Consider the following 16,082-nt stretch of genomic DNA (forward strand, 5'->3'; position numbering starts at 1 on the left):
CTCTTCAATTCAGAATGCATCAGTTGCATTAAGTTTCGTTTCAATAAAAATGTCAGCTTTTAGAATTGGTTGGGCTGTCATTCTTCCTCCACCAAAATACACCGTGGAGCGTGGAAGGCGATAAGGAGCAGCGTGAAACAATCCTATTTCAGTTTTTATAAAACTACGTGCAGCTTGGTGCGTCAATTACAGGCCGAATTTAACAGAAGACCTCAATAACTCGTAAAACGTCTTAGAACATGTTCTATGTGGTATGTGGCTTTTGCCACAAGCAAGGCAACATTGAATTGCCAGATTTCTGAATGTAATATAGTGCGAGGTTCTCTCCTACTGACAGAACAACACGTATCAGCGCTAGGCATTGTCTGATGTTAGCATTAGCCGCATCTGTCAGCTGTTTATCTATTATTGTCGACTGAATTAACGTTAACGTTACTGACGCCTAAAGACTGACACACAAAATATCAAAGACCCCATCAGAGATTAGAGGGAGATGTGTCTCTGCTTTGTTGACAATTTTGACAGCTAATGTTAGCTAGGCTAGCCTGCGTTTGCTAGCAAGCTAACAAGTTATGCTCGGGGGGTTTGCAAAGACTGTCATTTGCGTTCGTTGTAACCTTACGAAGTGTTTATATTTCCACCTGTTATGGAATAGTAGCACTGCTTTTCTGTCGAACATTTTAGGGCAAAAACGAACAGAAAAAGATAACTTACAGTTTAAAGCGGCTGGACTCCAGCGAGACTTTCCTGTTTCCTCTATCAACTTCCGGTCTTCCCTCCTCCCTCCGACCGCCCTGTCAGCCACTGCCCTGTGTCACGAGACAGACAAAACAACTGACACAAAATAAAACGATAAATTATCATTATATATACTGAAGTTTGGAGTCAGATTTTTAAATTAATAATATTGTAATTATGCTAATATAGTGGTTTTTAATGCAGGATTTAGTTCAGTCAACTTAGTCAACTTGACTCGTGCATATTTTATTTATTTTTTATTTATTGCATAATAGTATGCAAGAAGATTGTATTTAGATACATTCTAAGTAATATGAAAAATAGAATTATATGTTTTTCTGACACAAATGCTTACAAATGCATGTACTGTATCCTTTGATCCATGAATCCACATGAATCAACATCTGATTTTTGAGGCAGAAAAAGTAATGCCTACACGCTGGAAGTTGACATGACAACCATTTATTTCCACGGAAATTATGTTTGTTATGTGGAAACTTAAACATCCCATTGTGCTGCCATTTTCTCAGAGACTTGTCCAGTACCTACACCAGAGCAAACATCCTATATTATATAATACTTATTCCCAGAACAGATTGACACATGATCTGACTGAATTTCTCCTAGATACCTACAACTGTTTTGGAATGTTTTTGCCTATGACTGTGTTGAATTTGTCTAATAGGATGTATTCGTTTTGTGCTTTTATCTTGAAGAGCTTTATTCCAGTCATCACTTTTGTGCTTAGAGTTGACCTAGGACTAAATGGCACAAAACGGCATTATCAGCCAGTACGTATGCTTCTCTGAAGTGTTAGATGTCCCCTCATCAGAGGGAGAATGCTGAGGCCCAGTGGGAGTTTGCTCCTTTCCTCCTCTCTCTTTTCACGGTGCATCACTGAGGTATTTCCACTTGTTCTGGGAAAGGCGCAGCATCATTAGAAATGCAACAGAGACCACCCAGGCACACACTAGAATGCTGATACCATTACATTTATCTCACCAAATTGTGCAGGGCAGAAAGAATTTCTGTGATAAGACAAGGCCCAATCCCTGGGGAAACCACATTGTCCAATTAGACGGGGTTAATCTGATAATTGAGGGATCAAACTGTGATCTGGGAGGTTGGCCACTAATCAGCACAGATGCTGATGCAACACACTTGTCTACATAAACACCAATTTAGGCCAATGCCCCTGGAGGGTCATTTTGATCTTAGTCTCAGTGGTACAGCATTTTTGCCAATGAAAGAGAACAACAGTGGCATATCACGCATACCAAGTAGTTCACCTAGAAATCAATGCGTTATTTGATGCACAGGGGGTTCTTGTAGTTTTATATGAGTCATGTTTTGATACATCTTCATGTGAGGTGCTGTATGGTACAGAATTCTGGGAGAAACAAGATGCCAGGTCCCACATGAATTTGGTTTCATGCCCAGGCCAGCTTCCATTTTCACAAACATCTAACAGTATACAGGACAACAAGAACCACTCTAATACAGAGTCATATTGTCCATAACGTCACTACCTTCTGCTGACAGTATGTCATCAAGCAAGCAACACATAATTGCATAGTGTGTCTTTTAATAGAACAGAGCAGGTGTCCCAGGTGTGCTCCTGGGGGACAGTGATGGGGCCTTGATCCTCGCCGTGACCTCCCACCCTCTGTAATCCACATCCCGTAATGGCACATGCTGCGCTGGCACCATAGCTCATCCCTAAACCCTATTGTTCATTGTTTGTCTTCTCCAGTTTTTTCCCATGGGCCCCTGGCCAGTGAGAGGAAAAGGTCACTGTAAATATTGCACTGAAATCCTCCCTCCCCCCCATACAGCTCCTGAAGAGGGAACAGGCGACCAGTGGGTGAGCACTTCCTTCCTGTGCAGGGCATTTCAACTGTAGTCAGATCCAACAGGAGACATCAAACAAGTATGAATCCATCAATGTCAAAGATCACTGCAGTGAGATCATATGGCCACTGTTGACATTACAGTAACCTGGAGCAGGTCTCAGTTGTTTGTGAAGGCACATCAGATAGCACAAAATCTATGAATGTGGCTCAGTGCTGCGTCAAAAGCTGCAATCAAACACGGCTGCACTGGAAAGTAAGTGAAATACCAAAGAATATACTGTTATGTTTTGGTAATGCGTTCTCATTAAAAGAACGTTTACCACGCCTATCACGTAGCTACTGTTTAGTCAGTCACTATAACTGCAGCGAGCAATAATATGTTTTTAATGACAAGGCATAAATCCAATCCCTGCTGGTATCTTGCCTCTTGTAAAACATACAAAATATGGATTCCAAGGGAAATTAAGTGAGGCTTAGAAACCCATGACCCATGTGTGGCTAATCACTAGCCTGTAGCACTGCTGTAAATATAAGACGGGGAGATTTTAAATAAACCCCTGATTTTTGGGTTTGTTTTGCTTTTGAGTGGCGCTCCATCTCCTGCTGCTCCCCTTCCCGGAGGAGTCCAGTTCCCTGGGCTCGAATTTTGGGCTCCGGAAATCCAGGCCTGTGCCAGGCTTAGCTTGGAAAAGCATCCAGATAGACACAATGGAAGAGGGAGCGTTAGGGGGAACAGAGAGCCTTTCAGTCTGACTGCTGACACATTGCTGGATAACACACCCAATAGATGGATGAAGAGATGAAGGGAGAGGTAGAGGAACAATATTACAACAGGGTGGCGAAAAAACATCTGATGTACCCCCTGGTGATTCCTCTTCCATGGCCTTAAGCACTGCGGAGACACAGGGAAGAAGGGAGAACAACAGCAGTTAACGGTAAGGGGCTGAAGAAAGAGGGAGGGTGAGAAAGTGTATAAAGGGGTATTTTCCCAAATATGTTCAGGCTTTTACCACCCAGGTTAACATAACATGTCCCCTTGCCCTCCCATAACACGGCTCCTCCTGCCCCCCAGGCCAGACAACAAGCTACTGTGTCTCAGGAGGCACAGTCTGGCTCAACCCTGAGCGCCGTGGAGAAGTGCTTTCTGGGAAAAAGTCTAGCTAGCCAACTGAAAAATCCACATGGGTGTTGAAAATGTAAGGTAGAGCCAGCATGACTCCCTCTGCTCCAGGAAAGATTTCATGACACACACTGTATTCTGATAAGTTGTTTGTGTAATACAGTTTTATTACGGGCTCATATTGCATTGTCATTATGTTCATCCCTCCTTGTGTGAATAATAACAAAAGCAATAAAGCTGAAGAGAATAATTTGAAAACATCAGAGAGGAAACAGCTTAGGTCCACAGGGACCAGCTGAAGCAATCGATGCATGTTGCAGTGTGTTTGCTCCTCAGCCAGCGAGGTCTCTGATGAGATGTGACAGCTCGGAGTGTGTGGATAACTGTTTGTGTTTATAAACAGGTGGAATTTGTTACAGCTCGGGGTTATTTGTGTGCCGGATGGGCCCAAGCCAATCGCAATCAGGAAGAGAATGATGATAAAGTCATAAGCTCACCAGGCTGAGGTTGTATGCTCAATTTCTGTTTTCTGTTGTCATTGGTCATTGGTTGTAACCTTTTTTGACACAACCCATTCATTTCCACTGCAGTTAGATTGCTTAATTAAACGATGTAGTGCATTATGCCAATATAAAATCTTGTATTTTCCTTTTTATTGTGCTATACCAAGCTATTCATGCCCTGTTTAGTCTATGCAACTGATGTTTGTGTGTACAGTATATGCTGTGATTTGTTGTTTTTTTAATTTATTTATTTATTTTATTTGTATTATGTTTTAGTAGGTTTTTATTGTGTTAATTGAATTTGTATTATGTGTTTGTATTGTGTGTTTCTGTTGTAAAACCTGTCTGCAAATCAAATTTCTCTGAGACAATACAGTTTGAATTGAATTGAGTTTACATGAAATGTCAAAGTGAGAAAGTCTCGCATAAAGGATTTTCATTAAATGATATTAAGACAAAGAAAGTGAAAATAATATTTATATGTAGTGAGAGGTAATACCATAAAGTGGGAAGATTCAGTAATTGGAAAAATAGGGGATCTATTCTGAAAACTATTCAAGAAATTAGGAATTAAAGGACAGGATAGGATTTAAAGAAACTAGGATTTGGAGTAAGAAAGGCAATATTATTAGTATTTTTTTTAAGCAGATTTAAATTGAATAAGTGTTTTAGTCTTGCTTTCCACTGTGTGAAAGGAAGAGAAGGTCTTAACTCGAATGAGTCCTCTAATGCCACACTTGAGTTTTCTATCCCATGGATCTGTCTATAAGGATTTAACACAGACATCAGCAACTCAATTGGCTTCGGTGAATATTAACTGGACTTATGTGCAGCATATCGGCTCACAGAAAATAGGATTTAATATGTCTTCATTTCCTTTGTGAAGTCAGTGACAATAAGGATACATGCCTTGGCGGGCAGCCTCAGTGTATCCTCAGGACTCTCTTTCTCTCTTCTCTCCATTTGCAGTCAAGAGAGAGTCTCAGAAAAAAGTGTGGACTGTAGCTACAGCCCAGAAGGGGGCGCCCAAGAATGTAATTTATAGACTTGGCTGCTCCACTGTGATCTTGTTAGCAGAGGAGAGACAGAAAGATGTAGATGAGAGGTAAATGGATAAGTAGAGAGAAGTTTGAAGGTTTCAAGATGGTGAAAAGGAATCTGAATGACTGATTGGTGACTATATGCTTTAACTTAACAAGAATGTTCTTATAACTGAATCCCATCCCTGTATTGAGGGAGCTCCTAGTTCCACAGTAGGCTAATGTTTACCTATACATTTACAGTAGAACAAACTATAAAGATAGATAACAATCAGATGTGTCATATGTGATACAAGAGGCATATCACAGAATCTGGTCACATTACCAACATTACATAAAGTGTGTTTACACGATTGCTTCTGTTCCTGATAGGTTATGCCTTGATTGTGGTTTCAGATTGCTGTTTGGAAAAGGTGTGTATGAAGAGTTAAATTTCTGCACACCATCACATGCAAACTGTGGAGTGGAGTGGAGATTGCAAACCCCTTTCCAAAGTACAGCAGCAACTAAAAGTCAGTACATAGCAGGTGTGACATATCAACCACATTCATATCATCATAGTAGGAATTATTGGGGGGCATATACTCTATGTGTGCTGTCGAGAATATGTGTATGTGTATACAAATATGTGTACACAGCATACATGTGTGTGGGTGGGGAACTTAAGGAGAGGAGCTGTTTGTAGTGAAAACAGTGAGAAAGAAGACACAGAGAGGAAGCTAAACACAGGCTGCTCTTTGAAGTACAGAGCAGGGTAAAGCTATTGTGAACAAGTTATCTAACAAACACAAACAAGGGCCAGCCTATAAATTAGTCTAGCACATACTGATAATCTATACAGTTGATAATGTGTAACACATGTGATACAGTTTAATAAATGGCGCAAGTGTGAATGTAATATATCGTTGTATTATTGTGCGGGGGGTTATAAATTGTACTATTAATGGGTTCGAGGCGATGAGAGATTTCCCGTCTTAAGTGGATGAGGTAGTGTGGCATACAGGAAGGGAAGGAGCATGTGTGTTTAAGGGTGGCGGAACTGCAGCGGGTGGGAGAGGGGGGGATGTAAGGGGAACTATAGGATTGTGTATGTTGGAGTGGTGCGGAGTGCGCAGCGGTGCAAATTGAGGTCAGTTTCAGCAGAGTAGCCTTTTAGCTTTGATCCTTCAACTGAACTGGATGAAAGACATCCTGCTTCCCTTGCCAAGGAGGGAGAGAGAGAGAGAGCGAGACAGAGAGAGAGAGGCAGAGAGAGAGAGAGAGTGAGGGGGGGATGAAGTTTTGTACTTGACAAATATGGTTTGATGCGGCACAAACTGTTACCTCTGTTATGTGGATAATCTCTTATTTTCATCTGTTTGGCCTCTCCTCTGCCAAACTCTGATCGCATCTTCACCCACGCGTTTCTGTAAATCATCCCCCCTTTTCCTGCTAATATAAATCCTGATGGGCTCTATCAATGCCTTGTCTACTTTCTCTCTATCTGCTCATCCCTCCTCTCTCTCTCTTTTGTTTTCCTTTACGGTCTTGTGTCTGGCATTCAAAATCTGAACTTTGATCCTCCCACGACCTGTCAGAAACCGGCCTCTGAAGCCTGAAGCGATCCTGTTTTCGCGTGTGTGTGGCCATGTGTGTGTGTGTGTGTGTGTGTGTGTGTTCAGATCCAAGCCCATGACAATCATTGCACATTTGATAGGAAAACCATGACTCGATGCAATCATGCTGTTTCATCAATTTTCTACTTGACTCATCACTAATATGCATGTACTGTATTTGAACACACTTACGGCGAGGGGAAAAGCTGCAGATTCCCACTGTGGGTGCCATGGCTCCCAGTCAGGCAGCGTGACAGTTTTTTATGGGACCTCTGGTTGATAAAGTCTGCCTTCCTCCTTCCTCTCTCTCTATTTCTGTCTCTCTGTCCAGGTCTCACTCTGGATATTTTTCTCTTTCATTTTCTCTGTCTCTTTTCATGTCGACCCCTTTGTTTCTCGTTGTCTCTCTGTGTCTCGCTGTCTCTCTCTGCATTAAGCTCTAAGCTGGAACACTTCAAAGTATTTCACCGCTGTGCTTCTACACTGGAAAGAACAGACACGTATGGAGCATAAATGACAGGATGGAAATGTAAGTTCAAATACAATAGAGCTCAGGAACAAAGGTTGGTGAGAGCGGAGGATTAGTGGAGAGGTGGGCCACTTTCCTGTGTTTGACACTGTAGACCATTGAGTATACTGGAGGTCCACGATTTTACAGGATGGAGTATGTAAATGTGAAGACGAGGAAAATGTAAAACCATCTGGAAACAGAGTTTGCAAGAAGTGAATACATCACAGGTACAATAACGATAGGACATGACATTTTAGGACAGCATTGGAAGTATGAGTGTGTGTGTGTGTGTGTGTGTGTGTGTGTGTGTGTGTGTGTGTGTGTGTGTGTGTGTGTGTGTGTGTGTAGGCTTGGCTGTCTGACTATTAGAAACAGTGGGAGGATGCAAATGACAGACAAATCTTGAGAGATAATCTGCCCTGATCTGCCATTATAGGAATAACTGAGCTGATCTGGCAATCACACTTTGTGGAGGAACAGAACAGCCCCGCATCAGTAAACAGTTCATCAGTAACAATGCCTTTGTAAAGAAGAGGCTGAGCTGCAGTGATAGCTTTGTAATACCATAACAGATTTTAGAAGCCCAGCTATACAGTAATGCACAAATTTACAAAGTAATGACGATGTAAATACAGTACAGAGATATGCATGCTAGTAAGGTAATTTTGACATAATCACCATACAAATGCACACAGGATGTCATTGTGACATGTGAAGTCTGCCTTTCTCAATGAAAATACACGATAAACAATCCAATTACGCTAAAGATAAGCCAATTGGAGTTTAGATTTTTAATATGAGTTAGTTATCAGGTTGCCAAACCTGATTAGATTGAGCAGGTTTATATCTCACAACCAAGAGTAATCGTGCCCCGAGGAGAGAGGACAACATCAACTGACAAATGACCCTTTTTGCATACAGCCAGCTTGCCTCTTCAACTGGTTATGGAGACACTGGCTATATTGCATAATGAGACAAGTCCCAACAGCTGGGAATCTCTCTGGGTCTCTGAACTAATCCTCCATGACAACATCTCCCCAGCCAGGAAAACACCTTGTCCAATACTTGGCAGAACAGAGAAACAGGTTTTTCTATAAAGGATTAGTCTTCAGCTACTAAATGGTTTGTAAAGCTGAAAATGTGCTCAGTGTGCATACCGGCTGCCAGTCTCCTCTCCTCTCCTCTCCTCTTTTCTCCTCTCCTCTCCTCTCCTCTCCTCTCCTTTCCTCTCCTCTCAGCTGATGACCTGGACTGGCAAAGTTCAGGGTTTCACTTAAAGAGCCCAACAGGAACTCAGTGAACTTAGAGTGGTGTGGGCGTCCGTGGGATGGGAGACAAGGAAAATCCCAAATCAATCCCCACTCTACATGTAATTGCATTCGGCCTCCACCTCCTGTGTCGAGCAGGAAATGGAATTTGAGGCATTTGCATTGGTTAATACATTTCATAAGTTGGAGTAATCGGAGCATCATTATAGAGTAACGATTTCCTCAACGCACATCCATCATGACAAGAGTTCAGCCAGCAGACAATGCTGCAGCCGTGGGTCCCTTCAACCTCATCCACCCACCCAAACACACACACGCACACACACACACACACACACACACACACACACACACACACACACACACACACACACACTCACAGGCCATGTACGCCACACTAACGTGCAGAGACAACACTCCCTTTATGGGCCGATGAATACACACAAGCACACACACATCAAATAAATTTTGTTAGCATATAGACACTGGAACCGAGAATTCCCTTGATTTATTGTGTAGCTGTTGGACTAACTATAAGCGTTTGGTTTATAGTGTTGGCAACACACACACACACACACACACACACACACACACACACACACTGTCACACAGAGGTAAAGCTATGGTGTGATCTTTCAACACCCAAAGAATGCCCATCGCGTGCGATTGCTGTGCTGAAGGCGAGTGCACAGGGAGGTTTCTTGGATGTTGAACATGTCATCCAACCTGTTTAGGCTCATAATGAGGCGACAGTTGGATTGTTATCAAGGAGCGAAACAAAGGGATGATTGAGAAAGGCTGACACCTCAGCGGCTGCTTACTGACCTAGGATCAGCCTGGCCTCAGGCACACCATCAAAGAGCAACATCAAACCTGCAGCTCTCAACAAACTGATCAGAGTCCAACAGAGTTTTTTTTTTTATGATAAAGCTAATGATAATTGCTGCCATACAATAAATATCTAAATGCTGTCTAAAATGGCAGCATCAAACGCATTTCAATTTACAGAAGTAGAATATTATTATAATAAATATTGAAATCAAACATTTTAACAATTTTAAGGTATCACTCTAAAAAACATTAAGGCACTTCAACTTAAAAACATAAGTTTCCTTGCTGTCTTAAAATTGTGAATTGACTGAAATAGCACTGAATAGTTAGGTCCACGATCATTAGTTGTTATAATGTAGAAAAACTAACTGAGTGAACTTAAGACAATAAGTTCAATCAACAAATCTAAGTCTAGTCATGCTGATAAGTGTTTACAAGCTGAATGCATTAATTGATGAACTGCATTCAAGTGGAGGTTTTAGTGTGAGTTGCTCATGTATCACATGATTATTACACTGTTTTGCATTAAGTATGCAGCTGCAATACACGTGCTAAGTGGATACTGCCATGTGTAATAGAGAATTTCTGCTTCACCTTACTGAATTTCCAAAATCTGAAGATACTAAATTTTATCATGTTTTTTTTTTTTTTTTAACCAGAAAATGACCCATGATTCACCTAAGATATTCATATAACAAGTCTCCATCCTGTAACTTCATTCAAACCAGAAGAAGAAGAATTTTGCAAGAGTTAAACCAAATGCAATGCATACTGGGAAGTCTGCTAATAAGCTAACAGTCCTTCTTAATAAACTATCTAATGATCAGTTTAGTGAATGCTTTATATGCTTTATGTTCTTTCAACTCATAATTTTAGGTCACAAGATGTGAAGAAGATTATAAGTCATGAAGCTCATAACTGGCACTTAAAAGTTGAAATTGACAAACACATCTATACACATTGTGTTAATGGTTAAAGATGAGTTGATTTCACTGAATTGCACCATGAGGTTTTACAGTGTACTTTAGACCTCCTTCAGTACTTTAAATCTGCTAAAACGTCAGTGTTTGATACCACCTTCCTCTCCAATACAGAATATGTAGTTTTCTTCATTTTCATGTGGAGGACAGCAGCATGGCACCATAGGCTGCAGTCAGTATTTCACCGGAGAGGCTGTGTGGTCCCCCAGTCTCCTGCTATTAGTTTGTTTACAGAAGTTAAAGCTGAGAGCTGCTGAGTGCCCGAGGCCAGCATTCCAATACAGTGGCTCATACAAGCATGCACAGGCACACTCTGCAACGCTGTTGTCTCTCTCAATACAATGTACGCAAACCTTCAGCGCTAAGCTGAAGGTTTTGGTCTGAAGGTCTTCTTTCGGCCTCTTTCTCTGTTTCTCTCCGGCCCGATGTGTCTGTCTGTCTCTCTCCCCAACAATCCACCTTTCTCTCCTTTGTGCACTCAATTCCCCTTTTTCTGGCCTCCTCGTTATTTCTTCGACTTTCACAGATCATTTATTCACTGCAGTGAACACAAACCACACAAACTCTTTCGGTCGTTTTCACACCCCCCACACACACAAAAACACAATGGCCGTACTATAGGCTTGTATAGCAGGGGTCTGGTCTGTGTGGTCTTCTGAATGGCAGGTGATAAATGCACATTGAAACGAGCCGTTACACATGTATTTGACTGTACAGGTGAGATGTCTCACACAGATAATGTGTCTCTGACATTAATAGTAGGTTTTGTGTGCGCTGTATGTGTGAGTATATCTACAAGTGAGTCATCATCGACCAACTGACAAACAAGTAGGCTATAGTTCACCTCAGGATAGATGAATATGCATTCATCAAACTAACTGTTAATTGATGAGATGACACGCATGCAAGCACGACTTGTTACTGGCCAGCAGCTGCTTAAAACCGTTTCTGTCTGCGGCTAACCACCAAATATGTAGATATAATATATGAAGGGTTTCATTCCAAAATTAGATATCCAACATTTGAAAACACCTACCCTCACAAAATGATCGCGGGCGTGAAAGCAAAACAGATTATGTGTAATTATCAAAGTGATGAGTTATTTTAGGAATTTCAGTTTCAAAATAGTTTTCAATCTTACTAAGGAAAGGGTCATTTGTGTTTTTGAAATATTGATGGATGAATTTCAAAATGAATATATGGTGTTTTGGAATGAAACCCATCATATATACCTGACATACCACAGCAAAAAGGACTGTTTGTTTGTAAATGGCTTTTTAACTTTGTAACCATAGGAACAGAGCAATATTGAAACTGTAGTACAGCAATTAGTCAGGGTCAAGGGTTATTTTAAGAATGCTGGTTATATTGAAAGTACTGTATCAACTGCATCAGGAACAGAATGGCTGTCATTCCACATACTGATAAGAATGCCATTTTCATCCCTGTGTCTTTGTCTGAAGATTTTAGAAGGTAAACCTTTGAGCTACTTATCAGTCCAGGTGTTATACATGTTGACTTTAGTTTGTAGCAAAAGAAATAGACTTGATTTTGAATGGTTACACACCTGAGTTGGTAATGGACTGACTTTATCTAGTTTAAACAGTTCCGATGTTTGATAGGCAGGCCTGTTCACACCTAGAAACACACGAGAAACAACATGGCTCCAAACCTTATCTGCTATTGTTCTCTCAAACTATAGTCGCATATAAACTATTTTTTGTTTAGTGTGTTGAAAGATATGTGTGGGAAACTTAGAAGTTTGAGGAATCTCAGACCAAATCCTAAGTAAAATACATATAAGAATAGGAAAATGTTAATTCTTTTTAGCATGTTATACTTTGTTCAGTTCTTCATGACAGCACATGAACAAACAAGTGATGATCTTTGGAATGTCTCCTCACAACCATTTCACCTGGGTCGCTCCATACCTGAGAGCTGTTGGCCACATTGCACCAATATTTTAATCTCCATTCAAGAGCCATAAAGCTGTCAGCGCATTTAGGTTAATGTGGATGCTTAGTCATTCACACAAAGCAGAGAATTGGAAAGGACAGGCACACCCTGTGCTAATGGCCCCAAATGCCGTTGGCCACATGTATTGCCGAATTCTCCACTACTTGGCGAAGGCACAGGTACATGAACCTTGACTCTGAGGACAACTTTGGTTTCCAATCTGATCTCTCCTGCAGTCCACACTGTAACAGTTGCATTATTAAAAAAATCAATGAGCAAAATCCTGCCATTAGCAGGTGCTTCCCTTTCAGTTACTAGGATTATATTCAGGATCATATATTAGGAGATGGCAAATCACAAACAGACTGAGACTAAGAAACAAATTACAATAAAAGAAAGATTGACAGATTTTTATCAGATTATAATGATGTTTCTGTAATATTTCTGCATAACATTGAATTTATACACATTAGAGCAAAATCAAAATGTGCATCTAAGCTCGCAAACTGCTGCATTATATAGTGAGACCTTCTCTGAAAACACTATAGCTTCACAATTACACTAGCCTATTCTTGGTTAAATGCCCTTTTTTTGAAAGGTTTACCACTGGGTGGATATGGATAGGTTTGCATAACCTGGCACATGGGATAGTGACACCTACAGTAGTATACACATCCCCATTTAGGTGAGGACAGTCTATGCAGTAACGGTTGTGCTGCGCTCCATCGCTGAAATTCCCCCTTGCTTCAGTTTGACAGTCACAAAAGGGAAGTCAGCTCACACTCTCATGCAACCAGACAAGATTTAGCGGTGGGAAAGAAATGGCATAAAACCAGGAAGATCATCAGAAGCTTTAATGGTGTCCTTGTGGATCAGCTAAGGTGCAGACCAAAAACTTGCAACATCATTGGCTTGAATCCATTTCTTTTTACTTTTGTCATCCCCTCTCTTTCTCCTGCCACTCTTCACATTATATTATCTAATAAGACAGAAATGCTGAAGCTTCTGAACAGGTTAATTTACTAGCTGGCATAGAGTTAGGTCATAGTGCCTGGGGTGTTAACGATCCCACCAGAGACACAACAGATCTTGGAGACTGACACCTCTATAGTATAGTATGATGATGCGTATATGGTAGTAATGAGAACAGGTATAAACACAATACAGACTGACCATTCGGATGACGCATGACTGATTTCCCCTGGGAGTGCATTTCGTGTTGGGTAATACACTGAAAAGTCCCATTTATGTAAGTCAACGTGTTAGTGATACGGCAATATGGATGACACAGTCCCATCTCAGATGTGTTTTTTATATAATGGGGATAATTTACAGTATATAACGACGTGCACAATATGACATGTAACTGACACCTCGTCACTCAGACCCGCTGGATTGTGTAAGTCTCACATGTCCCCAGAGGATGGCTTTGTTTGTGATGTCTCTGAGTCTCTGTGTCTCTATATTGTGTAACTGCCACATGTCCGGAGGCCTCTGTCTGTGAAATGATTATTTCTATTTTTACCACTTTCTCCACAGCCCAGCAGGCATCATGTAACAAAATAGGGATATGTGTTTGGATGTATATTTGGGAGTTTATTTGGATTCAGGCATTTAAATGAAAAGTTTTAATAACATAATTAATTAACTATTTCATTAAATAATTTGACATTTTTTGAAAATTAAATTTGAATGATGTAATCTGTGAGTGTGTGTGTGTGTGCGTGCGTGCGTGCGTGTGTGTGTGTGTGTGTGTGTGTGTGTGTTGTGTAATAGGTCATGGGAGGCATGGTGGTGGGAGCTGAGGGTGGCTTTTGTGGCAGGTCTCCTGTCTCTCTCTTGAGGATGCGTAAAACCTTACATAAGTTATTGTACATTATACCCCCAAACCCTTCATACGCAGAGACACTGCTCTTTAAAGCAAGACTCAGGTTACTGAAATGTTCCAATTTTAGAATTTTTCATGGTTTGATTGATTTCAGCTTATATGCATGCGGCAGCTAATTGAGTGATTCTTTCAAACTTTTCATTTTTGATCATGCTGCTTATTCAATGACTGGACAGTCTTTATTTTCTGCAATGAAACCTATCATGAATACTCACTGACATGTCCATAGAGGTGTGTTATGTTATTCAATATAATAAATAAAATACATTTCAATAAGACATAGGCATCCTTAAATAGACATCCCTAAATTGAGATGTGCAGCAGTAAGTGGTTTTATTATCATAATAATACAGATAATAATAATCATAATCATCATAATTCTGCAGTACTTGAAGGTACTCAGACACTACAGAGAATCAATAAAAACATCAAAATGGGAAGATAGACAATAAAAATGCAAGAATTACAGTCATAAGGTCCTACATTAAACAATAGTGATGGTTGTGTGGAGAAGCAGGGTGTGTGTGTGTGTGTGTGTGTGTGTGTGCGTGTGTGTGTGTGTGTGTGGGAGGTGGGGAGGAAGGGGGGCAGGTAGATGAGCAGTGAAGCCATAAAACAGGTCTGAAGATTTAGCTTTTGGAAGCTGCAGTTCTGGAGTGATGTAGATATGAGATAGATTAGATGGTGAATGTACTTGTGAGTGTATTAGATGGTAGAGGCTGAGTCTCTGTGTGTGTATTTGGTCTCTGCTCTCTGTGTGTGTATTTGGTCTCTGCTCTCTGTGTGTGTATTTGGTCTCTGCTCTCTGTGTGTGTATTTGGTCTCTCCCTCCGCTAACCACAGGGCAGGTGAAGTAATGCATGTCAGTGAACCCACACAGCATGGCGTGACTGGCAAAGCCAGCTGCCACAGAGGTGTCGAAAACCTCTCTCCGCTCGTTTTTGACTCCGTCCCTGCCCTCAAGCTTTTCTTCTTCTCTGTTTACCTCCCTTTCTTCAATTTTCAATCTCCATTAGAGAGAGAGAGAGAGAGGGAGAGAGAGAGAGAGAGGGAGGGAGGGAGGGAAAGAGAGATCCACTCACTACATTACATGCCCGTTCTACATCGTCTCTTCCAGTTAGGTTCATGTGTGAGGACAAATAAACAAATTGAATATTTCTCCTCTCTTCTCTTCATTCCTTTCCCCCCCTCTGCCCGCTTTCTCTCCTCTGTCTTGTCCCCATTTCCATTCACTCTTGAGACAGGAGGGGAGACAGAGGGGAAAGGGTGAAAGGGTGAACCTGCTGAACTACTGAGCTGAACGAGGGCCAGGACGAGGTGCTGCCTGTCTGCATCTATCAGTCTGACACTCCAGATGCCCTCAGACACACCTGAAGCACCCTCATACAAGAGACGCTCGCATGGTTCACCTGAAGGACAGAGGAGCAGTGAACTCCTGGTCTTCAATAGATCAGTCAAGAGGGGAAGATGAGGGCAATTTACACCAAAAACAACTCGTACCTCCACTTAACCCGTGTGTGTTTGAGTGAATGGGCAAACAAAGGTTGCAGGTAACACCCACAGCTTATATGAAGTGTATCTGCAGTCATTACTCAGGCGTATCTGCTGCTGCTAACAGAAGAGGGCTGACCTTAACTGTTATTAGTGAGGGAGAATGTGTATGTGTGTGTGTGTGTTGATGCATTATATCAATGAATCCAGTCAGGGAAGGATTGTTTGGATAGATAAATTAAACAGCGTTCTTATTTGATATCTCACTCTCAGCGGTGTTTGGCCAGACAGCGCCTCAACACATGTAG

General features: G+C 41.3%; 1 protein-coding gene across 1 annotated transcript in view; it reads right to left on the reverse strand.

Annotated features, from left to right (window-relative positions):
* exoc2 (exocyst complex component 2) overlaps nucleotides 1–767 on the reverse strand; it is a 35,612-nt gene extending 34,845 nt beyond the window's left edge. The window contains exon 1 of the mRNA XM_071918410.2: nucleotides 715–767. The gene's annotated coding sequence lies outside the window, so the exon portion shown is untranslated. The remainder of the gene's footprint in view (nucleotides 1–714) is intronic.
* Nucleotides 768–16,082: the final 15,315 nt, after the last annotated feature.

This window comes from Centroberyx gerrardi, chromosome 9, assembly GCF_048128805.1.
Source record: "Centroberyx gerrardi isolate f3 chromosome 9, fCenGer3.hap1.cur.20231027, whole genome shotgun sequence".
NCBI classification, from domain to species: Eukaryota; Metazoa; Chordata; class Actinopteri; order Beryciformes; family Berycidae; genus Centroberyx; species Centroberyx gerrardi.